Here is a 23,257-nt window from a genome sequence, read left to right as displayed (position 1 = left end):
CTCGGGCTGCGGCCGAGCGGCCTGTCCCGGGAAACGAACGGAAGAGTAAAAATTTTTTTTTTTAACTAAAAAATAAATAAATAAAATAAGAACAGCCATTCGTGAGGAAAAAAATACAAACCGCAGTTCAGAGAAGGCACAAAGTAACGAAGTTAAACACAGAGAGTCAAAGATGGACTTCTCGGCTCCGCGGAAAACTGAGAACTGAGGAGACGCGCCCTGCACTGGGCGGGAAGGCACTCGCGCATGCGGGCGACTCGAAACTTCAAGTTTCTTCGAGCAAGTCTGCTTGTGAGGCGTCCGCATCCGGGCTCCGTCGATGACGTCACCTATATGTGAGAATAGGCTGCCTGCTTGTCCTGGGATAATGAATTTTAACAGCAGCATTTTATAATCATATAAATTATCTCTATAGTGCTATCAGACCTAAGCAGCACTCACTGTACAGAGTCATGAAGGAGACAGTCCCTGTTCGAAGACGTTTACAATCTAAACAGACAAACAGGATGCCATGGATGCAATTAGGGGGAATGGTTAATCAGTTGGCTAGGACAGTGGGGAGTAGTGTTATGGATTGAAGGCTACATCAAAAAGGTGGGTTTTCAGTCTGCATTTAAACAAGGGAAGAGGCATGGCAGACAAACTCTGGTAGTTTTGCATTATATTAGCTTGCCTGAAGACAAGCCACTGCCTCAAAAGGTATTTTTTATCCCTAGGCTGCTATAAAGTAATTTCAACAGATGCATAGTCTAACTAAAATGTCAGATTTTAAAAAGGCCCATAGTCAGAACTGAAAAACTCTGGACATCTAGTCACCTAAAATTTAGCCCCTGCTTGGATGAAGAACAGTTGCTATAACTAAGTTCAGCTGCCAGCGCTGTTAAACCAACTCGGTTTTGAATTTATTGAAATATGTTAAGATTTGGGAAATGCATATAGCAGATGTCCAAATTGTGTACAATAGAATAGGAAATGCATTTCTGTTTTTATTTCTCCAGTGTTGAAATACTTGCTAAGTTTAACTTTTTGGGATTCCCAATTCAATTTTTGTCTACTTGTTTTTGTTTCTAATTTGTGAACTCTTGTTTTGTATTTGGTAAGATAGTAATGTCAGGTGGGGAGCCCTCCTTTACTTTCTGCTCTGGGTACTAGCATGTCCAACATGGCCCTGACCCTTGCAGTAGTTGGTGGGAATATCTAAGAACTACCTAAGGTACTTCAGCAGCACAATTAAAGGAAATAACTACTTCTGAAGTTTATGGGGATGGGCAAGGATGCAAGAGATTATTTGCAGGGATGGGATGGATCTTAGCAGGGATGGATGGGGATGGGTTTGATTCCATTAGGGATGGACAAAATCCAGTCAGTCAATCTCTGAAAGCTAAAGTAGCAATCTTGGAAGAACTGAGGTAGAACAGACCAGACGAACAGGAATGGGTTTGATTTCTGTCCCTGTGCAACTCTCTAATTCAGTGATTCCCCTGTCCGCCTGCACATTGTTTTTCCCAGCAACATGGCCTGCAAATGGTTTTCTGTCCACCGACAGAAGCACACTGCTTCCAAAGCCACCTTCTGACTCCTAGTTCTTCCTTGATTGCTGGTGTAAGCCAGGGGTGCCCAAATGGTCGATTGCGACCAATAGATCGCAAAGGCAATGCAAGTCAATCGCGTTGCCTTTGTGATCTTGTTCTTCCTGCCTCCCCGCGCCAGGCCAGGCGCGTACAAGTGCCAAACCCACAAGCCTTCACCTGGAAGTTCTGGGCCAGCCAATCACTGCTTGGCTGGCTTGGAACTTCCTCTCCAACATCAGAATTGAAGTGGGGGGGGAGGTTTGTGGACCCGGCGCTTCTATGCGCCAGGCCTGGCTTAGGGAAGCAGGGAGAAATCGGCATGGTGGCTTGGGGGGGGCATGGAGAGAGAAAGAATCGGGGAAGTGGAGAAATCGGCGCAATGGCTTGGGGGGGGGCAGGAGGACAGAGAAAGAAAGACAGATAGGCAGGGGAAGAGAGAAAAGACAGAAATAAAGAGGGGTCAGGGGGAGAGAGAAAAAGACAGGGGAGAAAAAGACAAATAAAGAGGGGGGCAGGGGAGAGAAAAAAAAGAGACAGAAAGAAAAGGGGGGGGTGCAGAAAGAAAGAAATATTGGATTTGCAGTCAGAAGAAGCAAGTGCAACCAGAGACTCAAGAAATCACCAGACAAAAAGGTACGAGAAATTATTTTATTTTCAATTTAGTGATCAAATTGTGTCCGTTTTGAGAATTTATATCTGCTGTCTATATTTTGCACTGTGGCCCCCTTTCACTAAACTGCGATAGTGGTTTTTAGCGCAGGGAGCCTATGAGCGTCGGGAGCTGCGAGGGGCATTCAGCACTACTCCCTGCACTAAAAACCGCTATTGAGGTTTAGTAAAAGGGGAGGGGGTATTTGTCTATTTATGTATAGTTGTTACTGAGGTGACATTGCATATTTTAAAGTCATCTGCCTTGACCGCTGGGAAAAAAAAACTGCATACAAATGATAATTAACATTTTCTCTGCGTACAGTGTGCTTTTAAAAATTTTATTGTTGGTAGATCGTTTTGACTTGGTCATTTTAAAAGTAGCTCGAAAGCCAAAAAGTGTGGGCACCCCTGGTGTAAGCCATAGCCTCCGAGATCACTCTGGTCATTTTCCCCACTAGAAATAACCAACTCTCTAGAAGGGCTAGAAGCATTACTAGGGTTTCAAGGTGACTTATGGACCAGGCCACCTCCTGGTGCGACCAGGTCCCTTGCACGACTAAACTCAGGCAAGAAGCTCCATAGCCGAGGAAACTCGAATCCACGGTGACTAAACCCCACTGAAGGGGATCCAACAGAACCCCTTTAAACAAGTGAGTCAGGATGTTCCACACAAATCAGACTGAGCCTTGCCTTAAAGAGGTAAAAACAGGACCTGCTAAAGAGACCGCATGTCAGCCTTCACCAAAGGACAAACTTTCAGAGTGGCAACCATGGGGCTCAGGAGCTGTAAATAATCTTAGAACATATGCATCAGAAGATTGCATAACTAGTGCTTCTGCACCCTCAGCTTCTCCGTCCAGTCCTCCGGAATGAACACAATCTGCGGGAGTTGTGTCGAAATGGACTTATTCTCTAGATTGCTGCAGATATGCAGCCACTATCATCATTATCACCACTCTCTAAAAAGCACAGAGTGCCACTTCCAGGCAAAAGGCAGTGCTCAGAAACGCAGCACATCTCAAGATAGGAATGTGCAGATATGCTTCCATAAAAGGACCAAGGTGGCCAAGAACTCTCCCAGATGGACCAAGACGATCACTGAGCAAAGAGTTAAGAACATAAGAATAGCCATACTGGGTCAGACCAATCTAGTCCAGTATCTTGTTTCCACAGTGGCCAATCTAGGTCACAATTCTGGCAGAAGCCCAAATAGTAGCATGCTACCAATCTCAGGGCAAGTAAGGGATTCCCTCATGTCTGTCTCAATAGCAGACTACGGACTTTTCTTCCAGGTTCTTGTCCAAACCTTTTTTAAATCCAGTTAAACTAACCGCTGTTACTACATCTTCTAGCAAAGAGTTCCAGAGCTAAACTATTCTTTGAATGAAAAAATATGCCCTCCTATTTGTTTTACAGGTATTTCCATGTAACTTCATCTAGTGTCCTCTAGTCTTTGTAATTTTTAAAAGAGTAAAAATTCTGATTCACTTTTACCCATTCTATACCACACAGACCTCAATCATATCCTAACTCAGCTTTTACTTTTAAGCTGAAAAGCCCCAATCTTTTTAGTCTTTCCTCATACAAAGAGAGTTCCATCCCTTTTATTATTTTGGTCGCTCTTTCAACATTTTCTAATTCCACCATATCTTTTTTGAGATACGGCAACCAAAACTATGCGCAATACTCAAAGTGAGGTCACACCATGGAGCGATAGAGGCATTATAATATTCTTGGTATTATTTGCCATCCCTTTTCTAATACTTTCTAGCATCCTGTTTGCTTTTTTGATTGTCATTGCCATACATTGGGTGGATGGTTTCAATGTTTTGTCTACAATGGTACCTAGATCTTTATTGTGGGTGTTGACCCAATATCTGGTAACCGAATTGAATTATTCTTCCCAATGTGCATCACACTGCATTTGTCCACATTAAATCTCATCTTCCATTTGTATACCCACACAACCCCAATGCACATAGGTGCTGCTGCAGCATAGGAACAATAGCCTGCTTCTTGATAGTCACATCACATCAGAATATCTTCTTCTCTGAATTTCTATGGTATCGTAGAATTTGTTCTACAAGAGATAAGTACAGAGATCAATCAGTGACTCTGAAGGAGAAGTTTGAAAAAAAAAAAAAAAGGGGGGGGGTTATCCAGGATCTTTGGTACAGCTAAAAGAGCAATGTTCAACCATAGTAGTTCATTGTTGCAAGGAAAACAGGGCACTGAGAAAGAAGAGGCGACGTCATGTATAATCAAATATAATGCTCATACGTCGAATGTGGTACATACGATAAAGAAACATATGTCTATGTACCGAGGGTTCATCCTACACCAAGGGAAACTAATGTGATATTTTCCTATCAGCAAAATCTGAATTTGAAAGATCTACTCTGTCCAGTGTTTGTCTGGACGAGAGAGAGTTTGTAGAGGGAGGAATTGGGAATGCATTGGAATTGTGGACACTATTCTGTCTTAACACGTTAATGTTAGAAATTTCTGAGTTACTTAGGACTAGACTAATTGAGCTTAGGCACTGTGTGTCTGTGAAGAAGGCAATGGAACCTTTGGTTGATCATTGTGAAGAGCAGGGGCATATTTTTGCAGAGTTTAAATGTGTGTTCTTGAACAGGTCAATGCAAGTGAACGAAAAGGGGACATTAGGAATAAATTGAGAAGAAAGGAACAACGCTGGATTTTTTTCCTTTGTAAAACCCTGTTACCGAGGGGTTTAAACTTATCTATTGAATGGAAGGCGTTCCTGTGAAAGGCTGTGTCTCTGCTGTCCAATGTGACTGAATGAGAGGCGGAGCCAGGCGGTGAGGTCATGGTGAATGTGAAATAGGACGCTAATGATCTTACTGCTGGTGTGGAGCAGAGGGGTGCGTTGTCTCTTGTGTTTTCCCCCGACGCCTGTGAGCGAAAGGGGGTATGCCAATCAGGATTTGTGAATTCAGCATGGCAGAGTATGTTTGCTGCCACAACTTGAGAAGAGTGTTCCTGTGAAAGCCTCAGCACCCTGGGGTTGTGGGTTCAAACCCACACTGCTCCTTGTGACCCTGGGCAAGTCACTTAATCCCCCCCCCCTTGCCCCTGGTACATTAGATAGATTGTGAGCCCGCTGGAACAGACATGGAAAAATGCTCGAGTACCTGAATAAACTCATGTAAACCTTTCTGAGCTCTCCTGGGAGAACAGTATAGAAAACTTAATAAATAAAGAGCAGGATTCAGTGTGTTCAGTGCTGGAGAGTGGAACGCAGCAGTTGCTGTAGCATCTATCAGCTAAGTGGTTCTTTCAATCTGTTGTGCTTCGGTTTTTGTTGGACTGTTTTTTGAAAAAAACATTTTCGTTTTTTTTGCATTTTTTTCTTGTGGATTTGATGTCGACAGTGGATAATTTACAGATTGAATAGAAGTACATTGAACTGAACTGTGTTAAACTCAGCCTGCAGCTATCTATAGGGCCATACACAGTTCTTTTGAACAGATTGATGCTTTTTGGCTCCATATATGAACACTTACACCAGTGGTGGAGATATATTCTTTATGAAATTGAATGAATGATTCTCCTGCAGATCTGGCATGGTGGAGATTGGAATTTTGCACCAAAAATTATTCCCATTATTGTTTCCAGGTGTTTGTGGGGATGGACTGTTAACAATATTGATGTGTGGATTTTTTTTCTGACCTAGCATTAGTGTGTGCCCTCTTGACTATAGTGGCTTTGCCTCTTTGAGAGGTATGCTGTGTACACTGAGGTCTTTGTTTCTCCACATTATTGAAGTTGTTTGTGCAGGCTCATCCCCGCTTCTCCTGAAGCGAGAGTAGTGTGTTTTATATTGGTAGTTGAAATCACCCATTATTATACTGTTGCCCAATTCGCCAGCTTTCCTGATCTGTGAAAACATTTCTTCATCTGTCTGCTCATTCTGTCCAGGGGGACGGTAGTATAACCCCACCCGTATATTCCTTCCCTTTCCAAATGGAATTTCTATCCATATGAATTCCACACTGCTATCTGTGTTGCTCAAAATGTTTACTTTGTTCGATTCAATTCCCTCTTTAACATATAGCACACACTAGAGAATGACATGGGGAAAAAATTTATCACCGTTCCTGCCCCATCCCTGTGAGCTCGTCCCCGCGCACTATCTCCCTCCCCGCCCTGCAAACTGTCAGATCCCACCCGCACAAGCCTCAAATAGCCTCAAATAGTTATGATTTTATAGTGAACTTATTTTATTAAAGTATAAAAAAAAAGAGACTATCCTGTACAATTATTTTATACACTTTCCCCTCCCCATTTGCGGTTTCACATAATCGTGATTTTTTTGGAGGGAAAGGGGGGGGAAACCCATATTTTTGCCTTCCTCCTGGCATCCCGGCTTTATCTGGTGGTCTAGCAGCCTTTCGTGGCAGGAGCGATCTTTCTATGCTCCTGCCCCGTGTAGATCGCCAATAGGAAATGGCTGCCGTGAGCTCCCACCGTAGTCTCGAGAGACTACGGGAACTCACGGCAGTCATTTCCTATTGGCGATCTGCACGGGGCAGGAGCGTAGGAAGATCACTCCTGCCCCGAAAGCCCGCTAGACCACCAGGTAAGGCTGAGATGCCGGGGGAAGGCGGGAGGGAGGCGGGGTGGGTCAGAGCCGGATATTCGCAGTATTTCCCTATTCGCGTTCCGGCTCTGCCCCTATCCCCCCGCGAATAACGAGGGAGATGTGTAAACACAAATAATACAGAGCAAGGATCAACAAAACCCCTTTCTCCCCTCCCTTTCACAAATATCCCCATCACAATTGTGGAAACTGAACAAACCAAATTACTACAGAATGCTACAAAGAAAAATCAATACTTCAGTCACACATGGCAGTTATAGTGTAAGGGGAGAGCAACTAGGGCAACTGCCCACTGGTCAGAGAGCCCTATGCCAGCTGGAAGCTAAAGCAGTTTGGGCTTTGAAGTTTCAAGTTATGTCTAATACCAGCTCTAGCAGGATACATATTTCAAATCTGAGATCACTCAATTATACAGCTGGAACGACATGCCCAGAAGGGGAAGGTAACATGCATGACTGACCAGCGCTGGATGGTGAACCCAAAAAGAAGTTGCTCAACCACTTGATGGAGAACAGTCTTTTCCTGCAGATGAAGGAAGCCTCTCTGACAATATGCTGGAGAATGCAGCTGGCACAGTGAATACTATATTTGCACCAGCTGAGTCTTTCAAAGCAGGAATAAGCTTAAGCTTAGTTCAAAGCTTAAGTGTGGTTCCCTCTCTACAGATTTTTTAAGTGTCTCTCCAGTGTATCTGGGCAATGCTTGTGAAACTCAATACCTTTTTAAAGTTAGCAGAACATGTCGATGATTAGTTAGTACTGTGGGAATATTGGTACAGAAACAGGAGAGTCTTGACATGTCAAAAAACACACACACTCTGACCCAAGAGGGAAGTTACATAGTGAACTTAAACAAATGGGAGAACCACCTTAGTGACCTTTTAAGTGTCTTGAATTTTCCAAAATTTGTTTGTCACCAGTGAAAACTTAATATTTGCATGAATATTTCAGATTATGTTGCCTCCATTTAATATACTCTATTTTCTTCCGGGGGGAAAAAAAACCTTCTGAAAGAGCAGCTTTGGATATCGCAGCAATCTTCAAACTTTCAGGATTGGGAAATCCAGAAAAGAGCAACTCTTATGCAGGCTTTTACAAAGCTGCACTGTTGAGCAGCACATGTCAAACTGCCCATAGAAATACAACAGATAGCTCAGCATTTAGCATGTGCTGATCAGCAGCATAGCTATATAAAAAGACCTGTTTTTTTGATTAGGACTTAACTAATGACCCTTTTTACAAAGCCACAGTAGCAAGTATCACTTGGTAAATGCAAAGCAGTCCTTTCAATTTTTATGGGCTGTATCACATTTACTGCGTCGGTATTCGCTATCACAGCTTTGTACAAGAGGCCCTAAGTCTAATTCTGTCTTTATTTCAAAATTTTTTTTAAACCTGATATTTCCTTTTTGGTACAAAGAATATGGATCCCTTCGATGTGGCCAGGTATAGCCAAGAAAGATGCAAGCTGTTTTTAGCTATGCATCAAGACATTTTGGCCTGGATTCTCTATAGGGCGCCGATATTGGTGGATGCCTAAAAAGCGGCTGCTGACTGCATGTCAATCACGCCTCCGTGAAGGTAGGCGCTGAAAATGTAGACCAGGGTTTTCCAGGCCTACATATGCCGTGAATTGCGCCTAACACAACTTCTGGCATTAAGCACTGTAAAGCGCCTACATAGGCACAATTCCAGCACTGGTAGGTGATTTTTACCATTTTCATGGTTTTAAACAGTGCTTCTCAATTAACTTAGGCACCAGTAGGGTGCCTATTAGCGGCCAAGTTTCAGCGCCATTTATAGAATATCCTCCTTTGTCTTTGGGCAACCTTTTGTTTGTCTTAGATAACCCAGTAAATGTATAGTTTCATTTGTGGTGTTGGATATGAGCTCTGTCTCTCAATCACTTTCCTGCTCTTTTAGATTTAAAGAAATTGGGCATTTCTCAGCTCTCTGGCCACAAATAGGGTGGGCGATTATGTTAAGCCTATGTTTTGGGGGGTTTTTGTTGCTGTTCTTATAACACCCTACTCCAGGGATCTCAAAGTCCCTCCTTGAGGGCCGCAATCCAGTCGGGTTTTCAGGATTTCCCCAATGAATATGCATGCTTTCCCCAGGGGTCTGAACTGGAACCACTGCTTGTTAACATATTTATCAATGATCTAGAGATGAGACTAACTAGTGAGATAATTTAAAATTTGCTGATGATACAAAGTTGTTCAAAGTTGTTAAATCACAAGAGGATTGTGAAAATTTGCAAGAGGACCTTGTAAGACTGGGCGTCAAAATGGCACATGATGTTTAATGTGAGCAAGTGCAAAGTGGGAAAGAAGAACCCAAATTATAGCTATGTGGTGCTGGGTTCTATGTTAGGAGTCACTGCCCAGGAAAATGATCTAGGTGTTATTGTTGAGGATATGTTGAAACCCTCAGCTTAATGTGCAGGAGCAGTTAAGAAAGCAAATAGAATGTTAGGAATTATCAGGAAAGGAATGGAAAATGGAGGAAAATGTCCTTGTACCACTCTATGGTTTGGCCACACCTCGAATACTGTGTGTAGTCCTGGTTGCCGTATCTCAAGAGATATATATTGGAATTAGAAAAGATACAGAAAATGATGAACAAAATGCTAAAAGGGATGGGATGACTCCACTATGAAAGGCTAAAGTGGCTAGGTCTCTTTAGCTTGGAGAAGAGACAGCTCGGGGTGAACATAATAGAGGTCAATAAAATTCTGAGTGGAGTGGAAAGGGTCGACATGAATTACTTGTTCATTTTTCCAAAAATACTAGGACTAGGGGGCATGCAATGAAGCTACTAAGTAGTAGATTTAAAACAAACTGGAGAAAATATTTCTTCACACAACATGCAATTAAACTGGCATTTGTTGCCTGAGATTGTGGTGAAATCAGTTAGCTCAGCAGGGTTTTAAAAAAGACAGTTTGCATAATTTCCTAAGAGAGAATGTCATAGGCCAGTATAGCATATAGAAATAATAGTAATAGAAGAAGTATCATAACAAATGCCATAATGGGACAGACTGAAGGTCCATCAAGCCCAGTATCCTGTTCCCAACAGAGGTCAACCCAGGTCCCAAGTACCTAGCTAGAGCCCATGTAGTAAAAAAGATTTAATGCTGCTTATCCTAGGAATAAGCAGTGGATTTCCCCAAGCCTTCTCAATAATTGCCTATGTCACTTGATCAAAATTTTTCAGCATGAAAGGGGCAGCGATATTATACGTTTGCAGACTGTTCATATTAGAACACCAGCGTAAAACGCATAACAGTAATCTAGCTAAGATATAGAACCAGCAAAAATTAAATAATACATACTTGTAGCATCAAGTTCATAAAGTAATTAATTGATATAAAATTGATATAAAACATCTGACAACAGAAGAAATGATGAGGGAAGTAAGTTATCGGAGAACCCAAGGAGTCACAAATGGATATAAACTACCTAGCCTCTAACCCAGTATTTCTCAACTCGGTCCTGGAGTTCCCCCATGCCAGTCAGGTTTTCAGGATATCCACAATGAATATGCATGAAAGAATCTGTAAACACCTCCATTATATGCAAATTTCTTTCATGCATATTCATTGTGGATATGAGTACTCCAGGACCGAGTTGAGAAACACTGCTCTAACCCACATAGAGAATGTTCCAATAGGATTCAGAAGCAATGGTCCCTAAACCAAGCTGCAACTAAATCAAGACATGTCAGTATAAGTAAACAGCAAGATGTCATCTGCACAGATAAATGTACATATTTCCCCAATCTTGAATACAATTTATTAAAGAGATTAAAAATATATTAAAAAGAGGCACCAGCACAAATCCTTGCAAAAAAAAAAAAAAAAAGAAGCCAAAAACATTTGGTTATCTGTTTATCCGCCAAAACACCACCTCGTTAATAGAGATACAAAATGCTTGAACCTTCAACATATCTACTATGTCAAGAGAAACAAATCTTGTTAACTTTTGAAAATAGCCAAATTAGAACTGGTCTATAATGGGATACCTCTGAAATATCAGACAACAACTATTAAAATAGAGCAATAATGGTTAACATCATTTGCCCTCTCTCCTCCCCGCCAAAAAATAAAAAGAGAGACTACCATATGTTTAGTGATCAATAGTGTTAAAGGAACAAAATCAAGGGTCAATTCTTCAAACTATTTAGATGAGACAGGGTCCAGAATGCAAGTAGTGAGCTTTATTGCAGCTAAAAGTCAAGGCACTATAATTACTAAACTATAATTGAAAAACATGGATAGAAACAACTGTTTAAGTTTTAATTGTCACCATGCATATCATCTGAATGCTTGTTAACCTATTATTCAATATTTAAGATAGCAGAAGAACACATTCATTCATGACTGGTTTTATGACAAGTAAAGGAACTCGTAGGTAAAATTATTCATGTAAAATTCCTACCTGGCTGATATTCAGAGTAATATATTGCAACTGGGCTCCTGCCCAGTTCAATCACTCATCACCACAGACCACCCAACAAAAAAGTGGGTGGGGAGGGGCAGTATTAGGAGAAGTTGTGGAATATGCAGGTGCTGGCAATATTCAGTGTCATGACCCCCCCCCCCCCCCAAAATAGCTAAGCATGTGAATTCAGGAGATCTCAAAAGAGCTATGGGGAGGCCCTGAATATAGGCCAGACCTGCATAACTAGGTTTCCATTCTTAAATACTCCCTGCAGCACACAAGACTGTAAATCCTCTTCTCTTCCTCCAACTCACGGCATTGTAGATAAGTCTTCCTGTATCTCAGGTGATCCTAGTGGGGGCAAGAGCAAAGCCCACTCACTCCTGCCCTTGCAGCTGCCTAGACTTCTCAGGTATGTTGGGGGGAGGGGGAGAGAGAAGAACTGGAGGATCCTTGGGCTGTAAAACATGTTATGCAAGCCACAGTGGAAAATTGGTCTGGACCTGCATAGACTATGGCAACCATCCCTAAATTTAATCCTTGATATTCAGTGCCACTGCACAGATATGGCCCAGCACTAAATATTCAGGGCTAATCTAGCCGACAATGACTAGCATTTAAAGAAACACCGATTGCCACTGGCTGATTATCGGCCAGTACATATCTATATTACGGCAGGTATACAACAAAGCCAAGTATACCCACCAAGATCTGGTATTAAATTATAGACAAGATCCTATAAAAAAAAATAATCACTTGTATTTAACCACAACAGGTGTATATACCATTTTGTCAGAAGAATGCAAAGGTTTTGAACAATCTGTCTAACCATACAGTTTTCATGAAGCCAGTGACATTTCAGCACAGAAAATAATTTAGGCAAGCTTTATCTTCGTAATTTATAGTCATAAAAGATATCACCTGGTGTTATCTCGTGGGGCGTGACATAGCCACAGGTGTGCTCAGGCCCACCCAGTAGCAGCACATCTATGAGGTTGCTGATGGGGTTCCCCACGCCTCACTAGCTAAAGACTCCCAAAACCTCTCTTCTACATACCTTTAAAGGGACAATCTTCGCCAGCAATACGCAGCATGACTGAATCACGCTACTTGTGCCAACCTTGCCAATAAGGAAACAGGAAGTTGCGTCAGAAGGAAGGCTGTGGGTCTTGCATGTGCAGCATGCATCAGTCACTGTTCGCTGCCAGCGAAGACCGTCTCTTTAAAAGGTGGGCAAGAGGGGGGTGGTCTGGATCGCCTCGCCTGGATGGGATCTTCTGCCCCCCCCAACTGGGGTCCAGGTCCGTCCAAAACTGGGTGTCTGGCTATATACTATCACACGTACAACAGAAATATAAATACTGCACATAGGCAACACCAAATGTGCTATTCAGTTGCATCTCAATAAGAATTAATTCTCTTTCTTCCTCCCCTCTTAAAGTCAATCAATTTGTTACCTTTGCTTAATCTTCTGTAAACCGCATAGAACTTCACGGTATTGCGGTATATAAGCTGTTATTATTATTATTATTAACCATACCTATTCTTAAAAGGCTTCTTTTTTTAGCTGCACCATTAGTGGCTCACTAGACCGAGAATCTTCATCGCACTCAATATATCTTAGCTGGTATATTATTGATATTAGCCCACTGAACATACTAGAACAGCGATGGCGAACCTATGGCACGCGTGCCAACTGTGGCACGCGAAGGCCTTGCAGCTGGCACGCGCAGTGCCGCCATCAGGGCAGTACTACCAGGGGCTGCACAGGAGAGAGAGCTGAACGGGGACGATGGGGGACCCGCGGGGTTAAATATAACTCGAGCCGCGAGGCTCGTCTTCTACTCCGACTGCCCTGCAGCTCACACAGCCGATCGGAAATCTTCCTCGATGTCAGCGCTGACGTCGGAGGGAGGGCTTAAGCAAAGCCCGCCCTCCGACGTCAGCGCTGACGTCGGGGAAGACTTCTGGTCGGCTATATGTGCGCGGCGGGACAGGCAGGAAATAGAAGACAAGCCTACGCGGCTCGAGCTACATTTTGCTGAGAAAGTTGCTAAGATGGGCTGGGAGGCAAACGGGGAACACAAAAGGGGGAGGGAGTGCGTTTTGGACACAAGGCATGAACTTGGGAGAAAGGAAGGGAAGGAAAGAGATGCTGAGGTGGGGGAGGGAATGGGTTTTTGCACACAGAAGGCATGGACTTGGGAGAGAGGAAGGGAGGGAAAGAGATGCTGAGGTGGGGAGGGAATGGGTTTTTGGACACAAGGCATGAACTTGGGAGAGAGGAAGGGAGGGAAAGAGATGCTGAGGTGGGGGAGGGAATGGGTTTTTGCACACAGAAGGCATGAACTTGGGAGAGAGGAAAGGAGGGAAAGAGATGCTGAGGTGGGGGAGGGAATGGGTTTTTGGACACAGAAGGCATAGACTTGGGAGAGAGGAAGGGAGGGAAAGAGATGCTAAGGTGGGGGAGGGAATGTGTTTTTGGACATAGAAGGCAAGGACTTGGGAGAGAGGAAGGGAGGGAAAGAGATGGTTGTGTACACGGGGAATAGAAGAAAGGAGAATTTTTGGTCATAGGGAGGGAGTGAGGTACAGACAGTGGCATATCAAGGTGGGGGTGGGGGCGGTCTGCCCCGGTTTTACACCCCAAGGGGGTGCACAGCTGGCCACCCTCCAGTGTTCTCCCTAGGCTGGCAAACTGCGTCTCTTTAGCCACTTGAGTGCCACCGCCGCCATTGGGAACAGGCCGGTGCCAAGTTCTCCCTGCTTTTCCCTGTGGGGCCGACAAACTCTCGCCACCCGCGTCAATTCTGATGTCGGAGAGGATGTTCTGGGCCAGCCAATCGCTGCCTGGCTGGCCCAGAACGTCCTCTCCGATGTTAGAATTGACATCGAGTGGCGAGAGTTGGTCGGCCCCGCGGGGAAGAGAAGCAGGGCGAACTCGGCGCCGGCCTGTTCCCGATAGCGGCAGTGGCAGCCTATTCCCCAGTGGCGGTGGCAGCATTTTCCCAATGGTGGTGGCATAGGGGAGGGCAAGGAGAAAGAAAGAAAGGAGGGGACAGGGAGCCAGAAAAAAAAAAAGAAAGAGGGCTGGGTGAAACAAAGAAAAATGGGGCACGGAGAGAGAGAGAGAGAGAAAGACAGACATACAGAATGAAAGGGGGTATGGAGAGAGAGAAAAAGAAAGAAGGGGGCAGGGTGAAACAAAGAAAAAGTTTGGTGAGGGAATGAGGTCTGGAGGAGAGAAAGCATACAGGAGGCTGAAAAAAGGGAAGAAATATTGGATGCACAGTCAGAAGAATAAAGTGCAACCAGAGACTGATGAAATTACCAAAGGTAGGAAAATGATTTTATTTTCAATTTAGTGATCAAAATGTGTCCGTTTTGAGAATTTATATATGCTGTCTATATTTTGCACTATGGCCCCCTTTTACTAAACCACAATAGCGTTTTTTAGCGCAGGGAGCCTATGAGCTTCAAGAGCAGCGTGGGGCATTCAGCGCAGGTCCCTGCGCTAAAAACCGCTATCGCGGTTTAGTAAAAAGGGAGGGGGAATATTTGTCTATTTTTGTATAGTTGTTACTGAGGTGACATTGCATAAAGTCATCTGCCTTGACCTCTTTGAAAACCCGCGGAATATAAATGATAATTAACATTTTCTCTGCGTACAGCGTGCTTTGTGTTTTTAAAATTTTATTGTTGGTAGATCATTTTGACTTGGCCACAAAGGTAAGGGGGAGGGAGGGGAGCTGCTGAAAGAGTCTACCTTGACGTGGTTGCAGGCTTACAAATCTTTTGGTCAAAGAGTGCGGCGACAGAGAAAAGTATGTGTGTATTCGGTCCATGAATGAAATCATTAAAACATTATAAATTGCCAATAAATTGAAATGAAAACCAAAGGATTGTGAATCAAATTGATTCTCTGACAATACAAAGATTCCAACCTTTAAAAATGATGTTACATAGTTCAGGCAACTTTATAAAGAGTTTTTAAATACTAAAATCTTGTTATTAAGGTTTAATTGACGTGCTGGCACTTTGAGGAAATTCTTTGGTTTTGTGCGGCAGTTTGGGCACTCGGGCTCAAAAAGGTTAGCCATCACTGTACTAGAAGATGATTGGGATCAATTTTTAAATCTACACAAACATTACTGGATTTTTACTCTAGCATTGGTTCACCCTGGTGGTTTGAATGGTGGTATAAAACAGTGAATCACAAAATGTGTGCCACGACGAGATTTTGGAAGTGCTGTCAGGGATTGAAGGACACATGACAAACCATAGAAACATAGAAAGATGACGGCAGAAAAGGGCTATAGCCCATCAAGTCTGCCCACTCTACTGACCCACCCCATTAAGTCAGATTGCTAATGACCTAGTTCCTTAACTCGACCCTCGCAGGGATCCCACGTGGATGTCCCATTTATGCTTAAAGTCAAGCATGCTGGTGGCCTCGATCACCTGCACTGGAAGTTTGTTCCATTGATCTACCACCCTTTCTGTGAAGAAGTACTTCCTGGTGTCACCACTGAATTTCCCTCCTCTGAGTTTGAGCGGGTGCCCTCTTGTGACCGAGGGTCCTTTGGGAAGGAAGATGTCGTCTTCCACCTCGACACGTCCTGCGACGTACTTAAACGTCTCAATCATGTCCCCCCGAGTGTCACTTCCAGCATCAGTGCCTCTCCCCCTCCACACAAACCTCATCTCATTTTCCCTGAGCTTGAGGCCATGTCTGGAGGGTCTCCAAGCATGCGCAGACATTGATGTGATGTCACGCAAATGCGTGCAATGTCATCTTGTTGACATCCACACATGCTCGGAGGCCCTCCCCAAGCTCAGAGAAAACAAGACAAGGTTTATGTGGGGCTGGGCTGGGGACAGAGCAGGGTGGGATTGTGGGTGAGTCACAGAAAAACCATTTGTCCCATTAGTATGCAGAGCAAAACTAAAAGGTTTGCAGGATACTGGTATAAAGAAACACCTAGTATACCTTAAGTTGCGACTGGAGGAAAAAAGTGTAAATTAAATTCAAAAAATAAGAGTTTGAATGGAATGACCAACTGATATTTGATAAATAGTGAAATGGACAAGAAATCTGATCTATTTACCAGCAAAGCTATTTTGAATGGCTGGACTCTGAGGAACAGTTATGGACTAAGATATTTTTCTGAAGTGCTTTCAGTGGATAAATTTATGAAGTTTTTCCCTGAAGCAAACAAAGCACATGCTCGAAACAATGTGTCAGTGAGGAAAAGGAGGGCCTCATTTTTTTAATATAATGCATACGGTATCTTTTGATGACTATGTGATGTGTGTTTGTTGCAATTGTTGGTACAATACAAAGAAAGTTAGTTAGAAGGTACTACTGAACCAAACACCCCCCCCAAAAAAAAAAAAAGACAACAAACTCCCAAGTTCCTGCAATGAATAGGCTGATGAAGTTAATGAGTTCCTTTATTTTTAAGTTATCAAGTGCTGTCTTGATAGGATGGTGCCTTACAGCTGGATTCAGTAAACTGTGTGGAAACAAAACCTGCACTGAATATTTTACAAACCAGCATTCCAAGATCAGAACCCTTTAAAGAATAGTGAGCAGTGCCAGGATCTATGTTCAGCTTTGGGTGTGGGGAGTTGCACCAGCTGAAACCAGGTATATATATCCCTGCATGAAAGTTGGATGTGGATTCACACTGCCCACGTTTTCAAAGGGAACACCTCTGACCCTCCTATGCCCCTCCCCTTTTGTAGATCCATGAAAAAACACTCAAGAACTATTCTATAAAGGGGGTAAGGGTATTTTCATACAAATCTGCCTTTTCTGCTCCATTTCAACACCCTACATCCATTAGAAAACTTTTCCATGCCAAAAATTCAACACAAATAGCACCTAATGTTCAGTGCCATATATAAAATACCTGTTAGTCTTAAAAAGTTATTTCCCATGGGAATACTTAAATATGCAGGATTCTGCCTCTTTAATTCTTCATATTATTACCCCATTATAACATGCAGTTTACATCCAGAATTATATTCTAAAGAAATTAACATGTCGATTTCCTGCTAATGCAGTTACCAAGACTGTTAGAAAAAAAAAAAAAATTATAAACGTGCAAACACTTTTTAAAACCAGTTATCTGAAAGCATCTGGGAGCTGCTCTCCAATATCCTGCTCTTTACATTGTCAGAGTAAAAATGTAAGGCAGATATGCAATACAGTAACTAAGTTACTATTCCTCCACATCCAAACTGCAAAAACTTTCCCAGGAAGACCACAAAAGAATCAAGTTGGCCAAGGTGTAACTAACCATTTTACCCATACAAAAACAAGAAAATCCTCCCCTTCAGAACATCATTCCCTTTCATATTAGTCTCTCATTGAAACTCAAAACTAACTATTTGGGGAAAACCAAAACGAAAACCACACAAAAAAAATGCACACACTAAACTATCTTCACTACCCCCCCCCCCACCCGCACAAAAATACTCAGCAATATCGCCTCACCCTGAAAACCTACGAGAACGTCAACCCCAAACTTCTCAAAATTAGTCTTAGTAAAAGGTTAGCTGAATGAACTCCCCTCATGCTTCGGCACTTCCAACTGGCTCAAGATTCGCTTCAAAATACATTTTTTTACAAAGAAGTGATCACAGAAAACAAAAACAAAAACAAAAAGGGAGACTTTGAAAATAAATTCAGGGAGAACAGTTCTGTAAGCAGCCAAATCGAGATCATCCCGCAAACTACCAAAAACAAAAAAGTAGTACATCCACTGCATAAATAAAAACTGTAGGTCTCCATCCAGTTGCATGCTATCTTTAAAACAATACCTAATGGTTTAAAGAGAGACAAATATCCCACTTTTATTGAATGCATCGGTCAAAAGGTTTAAAATAAGGCGGCGCTTCAATGGAACCGCTTGCTGCGGACGAAAAGGGGGGGGGAACGCAAACAAACCACATTTTGGGAAAGCATAGGACGAGCAACAAGGAGCCAAAGCCACGCACCAAGGGGGGGGGGGGAAAGAAGGTTCGTTTCGTTTCGTTACCTGGAAGAGCGAGTCCGCCAGCCCCAGCGATGGCGAAAGGGGGGGGGAGGTTAAGCGCGTCACCTCCGAGCAGCCCCCGGCTCACTCAGCACCTCCCTCCCTGCACACGGGCACAGGCGCCCGCCACCAACCATAAAGAAAGCCCGCTCCGCGATCCGCTCGAGAGCGCGGGGGAAGAGGGGTGGGTGGGGGGGGGTTCAGTCGGCCGCGACGAAATAAATTAAAAAGGCGACAAGCGATAAAGCCCGACGTGGGTATCCCGGAGCCGCCAAGCCCGAAGCTGTTACTACAACTGTTGCCCGAGGGCCTCGGCCGAACCAACGGAGAAGGAGGAAAAAAAAAAAAAAAGAAACACACTGAAGAGGAAAGAAAGGGCGAATCCAACCAAGAAAGGCCGAGTGCTCGAGCCTCCGCTGCAAGCTTACGCCAGAGAACCTGCCCTCTCCCGCGAGCGCAAATAATAAATAAATAAATTAGAAAACAAAGAAAATTCCGTTTCCAGCGACCGAAGCGCGAGACCAAAAAATCGAGACACTCTCAGACGGAAAGGATGGCTTAGCACTCCCCCCTCCCGTGCCCCAGCCAATCCTTACTTCTCAAGCACTCTGTCGCCCGCCCATCCTAAAAACGTATTGGCTGTTTCAGCGCTCTCTCCTTCCCCACCCCCCCATGCCTAGGGCTAAGCCAATCACTACTAGAAGGAGGAGAATGACTTTCAGAGCACGTCGGTGGGGGGTGGGGGAGACACGAACGTATGCTGAATAATTTAACAATCTGGCCAGCGCGAAGTCGCAATTGCCTGTCAATCCTCCTTCCCCCACTCCCCCACCCCGCCCAATAGGCTTTGCGCCATGGTCCCTCCCCAGCGCGTGCCTGGAGAAGGTGGGATTATTTTTAAGGTGGCTTTATCCGGTGCGTCTGATTGGCCGAGAAAATTGTCGGTTCTTTGTGGTTTCGTAATGGTGTTAGTGCAACGGCAGTAGCGAATGTGGGTGGGCTTTTGCAGCACAAATAAAAGACTGGAGTTGTGTAGGCAGCTAGGACTCCCCTCTTACAGTCACAGCGGATCCATCAAAGATGGTGTCTAAGTACCGCACAGTCCCCTGCAAGGGCTTCGATAAAGCACAGCTGTCCCACCAGTCGTTGCTGGTGGAGTCGGCGTTGAAGAAGTCTCAGCCTTCTAGGGTCTCTGCTGCGGTCCCCCCCCCGGGCGGGAGGGACGGACCCTGGACAAGTTTGGTCGTCGCCTCTATTCCAACTCCATGATGGCTGCCAGGGTCCTTAATTACGCATTCACCTTCTCATCCTATTTAAGGCAGATGGTGAAGGCGTTGCCCAGGTATTATGGGGTCATGCCGGATTCCCATAAGGGGGATTTTGGTACCTTTATGGCCAATTTGTCTCAGCTGCGTCTCTACCTTTTTCACGCAGTTTACGATGCGTTTGAGTTGGCCTCTCGTGTATCCACCTTTGCGGTGGCGATGCGCCGTCTCGCATGGCTTCGTACCCTGGATATGGACCCGAACTTGCAAGAACGTCTGGCCAATCTTCCATGTGTTGGCTCCGAGTTGTTCGATGAGTCCTTGGAGGGGGCGACCAAACGCTTATCTGAACATGAGCGCTCTATCGCCTCATTGGTCCGTCCTAAACCCCGGGCCCCGCCGCAGAAGCCGTTTAGACCTCCTCCGCGGCGATACCTGCAGAAGTCGACGCCGGCTTTCTCGAGGCCTCCGCCCCGGCGTCCCCCTCAGCGGGGCAGAGCGTCCCAATCGGGGGACTGGATGTGCTCCCTGGACCTGAAGGAAGCATATACTCATGTTCCGGTGCATCCCGCCTTAAGAAACATAGAAACATAGAAAAATGACGGCAGAAAAGGGCCAAAGCCCATCAAGTCTGCCCACTCCAGTGACCCTTCCCCCATGAGTTTGCTCACCAACCTCCTGCCCTTACCTCATTAGAGATCCCACATGAATATCCCATTTATTTTTGAAATCTGCCACGCTGTTGGCCTCAATCACCTGCCGTGGGAGTTCATTCCAATGATCGACCACCCTCTCAGTGAAGAAATACTTTCTGGAGTCCCCATGAAATTTCCCTCCCCTGATTTTCAGCGGATGCCCTCTGGTGGACGAAGGTCCCATAAGATGAAAGATATCTTCTTCCACCTCGATACGACCCGTGATATATTTAAATGTCTCAATCATGTCTCCTCTCTCTCTTCGTTCTTCAAGTGAGTACAGCTGCAATTTATTCAGCCTTACTTCATACGGAAGATCCTTGAGCCCCGAGACCATCCTGGTGGCCATCCGCTGAACTGACTCAACTCTCAGCACATCTTTCTGGTAATGTGGTCTCCAGAATTGAACACAATATTCCAAATGAGGTCTCACCATGGACCTGTACAGTGGCATTATGACCTCTGGCATCCTGCTGATACAACCCATCATTTGCCTTGCCTTGGAGGAAGCCTTTTCCACTTGCCTTCCGCAAGTTCCTCAGGTTCCAGGTGGGGGAGTTGCACCTCCAGTATCGGGTCCTCCCCTTTGGACTGGCTTCGTCCCCTCGAGTCTTCACGAAGTGTATGGTGGTGGTCGCGGCAGCCCTGAGATCTCGGGGGCTGCAGGTGTTTCCCTACCTGGACGATTGGCTGATCAAGGCGTCCTCCAAGGAAGGGGTTATTTCAGTGACCCGACAGACTTTCATCTTCCTTCAACGTCTGGGGTTCGAACTGAACTTCCCCAAGTCTCAGTTGTGCCCGGCTCAATCCCTTCAGTTTATCGGGGCCGTGCTGGACACGGTTCGCCTCCGTTCGTTCCTCCCCCCGCCACAGTTGGAGGTCCTGCTTCGATTGAGTAGCCAGGTTTCGTTGCTGCCCTCAGTTTCGGCGCAGCGCATGATGGTTCTGCTCGGCCACATGGCGTCGACGGTCCATGTCACTCCGTTCGCCCGTTTGCACCTGAGGCTTCCTCAGTGGACCTTGGCCTCCCAGTGGCATCAGGATCGGGACCCAGTCTCCTCCCCTATAACAGTGACTCCTTCCTTGAGACGCTCGCTCCGTTGGTGGACCAACTCTTCCAATCTTTCCGGGGGTTTGCTCTTTCTCGTTCCTCCGCATCGCAAGGTCCTGACCACAGACTCTTCGGAGTACGCCTGGGGAGCTCATCTGGACGGTCTGCGGACTCAAGGTCTATGGTCGGCAGAGGACCGGAGTTGTCACATCAATGTTTTAGAACTTCGTGCCATTTTTCTGGCTGCTCGAGCGTTCTGCCACCTGCTGCACGATCAGGTAGTCCTCGTGCAGACGGACAACCAGGTGGCCATGTATTATGTGAACAAACACGGGGGAACGGGCTCTTGGTCCCTGTGCCGGGAAGCCCTGCGCCTTTGGGAATGGGCGGTCTCCCAGAACATCTTCCTGCGGGCGGTTTACATTCAGGGAGAGAAGAATTGTCTGGCCGACAAACTCAGTCCTCTTCTCCAGCCGCACGAGTGGTCGCTAAACTCCCGAGTTCTGCGCGAGGTCTTCGACCGCTGGGGGACTCCTCAGGTGGATCTGTTTGCCTCCCCGGAGACTCACAAACTGCCCCTCTATTGTTCTCGGATGTACTCCCCGGACCGTCTCGAGGCCGATGCCTTTCTTCTCGACTGGGGAGGGAGGTTCCTTTATGCGTTTCCTCCTTTCCCTCTGATCTTGAGGACGTTGGTTCATCTCAAGTCGTCCAGAGCCACTATGATTCTCATTGCGCCTCGTTGGCCTCGTCAGCACTGGTTCTCCCTGCTCCTTCAACTCAGTGTCAGGGAGCCTCTGCTTCTGCCTGTTTTTCCCTCTCTGCTGTCTCAGAGTCGGGGTTCGCTGTTGCATCCCAATCTTCAGTCTTTACATCTGACGGCTTGGTTCCTTTCCCCATGACTTCACAGGTTTCTCAGTCTGTGAGGGAGGTTCTGGAAGCCTCGCGCAAGGTCTCGACTAGGCTTTGTTATTCTCAGAAGTGGACCAGATTTTCTTCCTGGTGTTCCTCGAATCATCTGGATCCGAGTTCGGTTCCGGTGTCTTCGGTTGCATTTGTCCAAGTCTGGGCTGAAGACGACTTCCATTAGGGTGCATCTCAGTGCGATTGCTGCTTTCCATCGGCATCTCGAGGGTCGATCTCTCTCTCTTCATCCTCTGGTGATTCGTTTCATGAGGGGTCTAGTGAATGTTAATCCTCCTTTGAAACCTCCTCCTGTACTTTGGGATCTTAATGTGGTTTTGGCTCAACTGATGAAGCCTCCCTTCGAGCCTATTGACAAATCTCATCTTAAGTTTCTCACTTGGAAGGTGATCTTTTTGCTTGCGCTCACGTCCGCTCGTTGGATTAGCGAGCTGCAGGCTTTGGTTGCGGACCCGCCCTTTACTGTGTTCCATCATGACAAGGTGGTTCTTCGCACCCATCCTAAATTTTTACCTAAGGTTGTGTCTGATTTCCACCTCAATCAGTCCATTGTTCTTCCGGTGTTTTTTCCGAAGCCCCACTCTCATCCTGGGGAGGCGGCGCTACACACGCTTGACTGTAAGAGAGCGTTGGCCTTTTATCTTCAACGCACCAAGTCTCATCGGAAGGTTCCTCAATTATTTTTGTCCTTTGATCCTAATCGGTTGGGACGTCCTGTTTCCAAGCGCACCTTGTCCAACTGGTTGGCTGCTTGTATTTCTTTTTGCTACGCTCAGGCTGGTCTCGCGCTTCATGGTCGGGTCACGGGACATAAGGTCCGAGCGATGGCAGCTTCTGTGGCGTTCCTCCGGTCTACTCCGGTGGAGGATATCTGCAAGGCTGCCACTTGATCTTCGGTTCATACTTTCACCTCCCACTACTGCCTGGATATGTTATCCAGGAGTGACGGCCGGTTTGGCCAGTCAGTTTTGCGTAATCTGTTTTCCTAA

The 23,257-nt window shown here is 45.4% G+C and overlaps 1 protein-coding gene across 4 annotated transcripts in view; it reads right to left on the bottom strand.

Moving 5' to 3' along the window:
• Positions 1-19,006, bottom strand: part of SMAD2 (SMAD family member 2) — a 276,483-nt gene extending 257,477 nt beyond the window's left edge. For 2 of the 4 annotated variants that reach the window (XM_033934853.1, XM_033934866.1), the window contains exon 1: positions 18,337-18,921. The gene's annotated coding sequence lies outside the window, so the exon portion shown is untranslated. The other 2 variants (XM_033934858.1, XM_033934870.1) reach the window with 2 other exon arrangements.
• Between the last annotated feature and the right edge of the window lie 4,251 nt (positions 19,007-23,257).

This window comes from Geotrypetes seraphini, chromosome 1, assembly GCF_902459505.1.
Source record: "Geotrypetes seraphini chromosome 1, aGeoSer1.1, whole genome shotgun sequence".
Lineage (NCBI taxonomy): Eukaryota > Metazoa > Chordata > Amphibia > Gymnophiona > Dermophiidae > Geotrypetes > Geotrypetes seraphini.
This window is presented reverse-complemented; position numbering and strand designations above follow the sequence as displayed.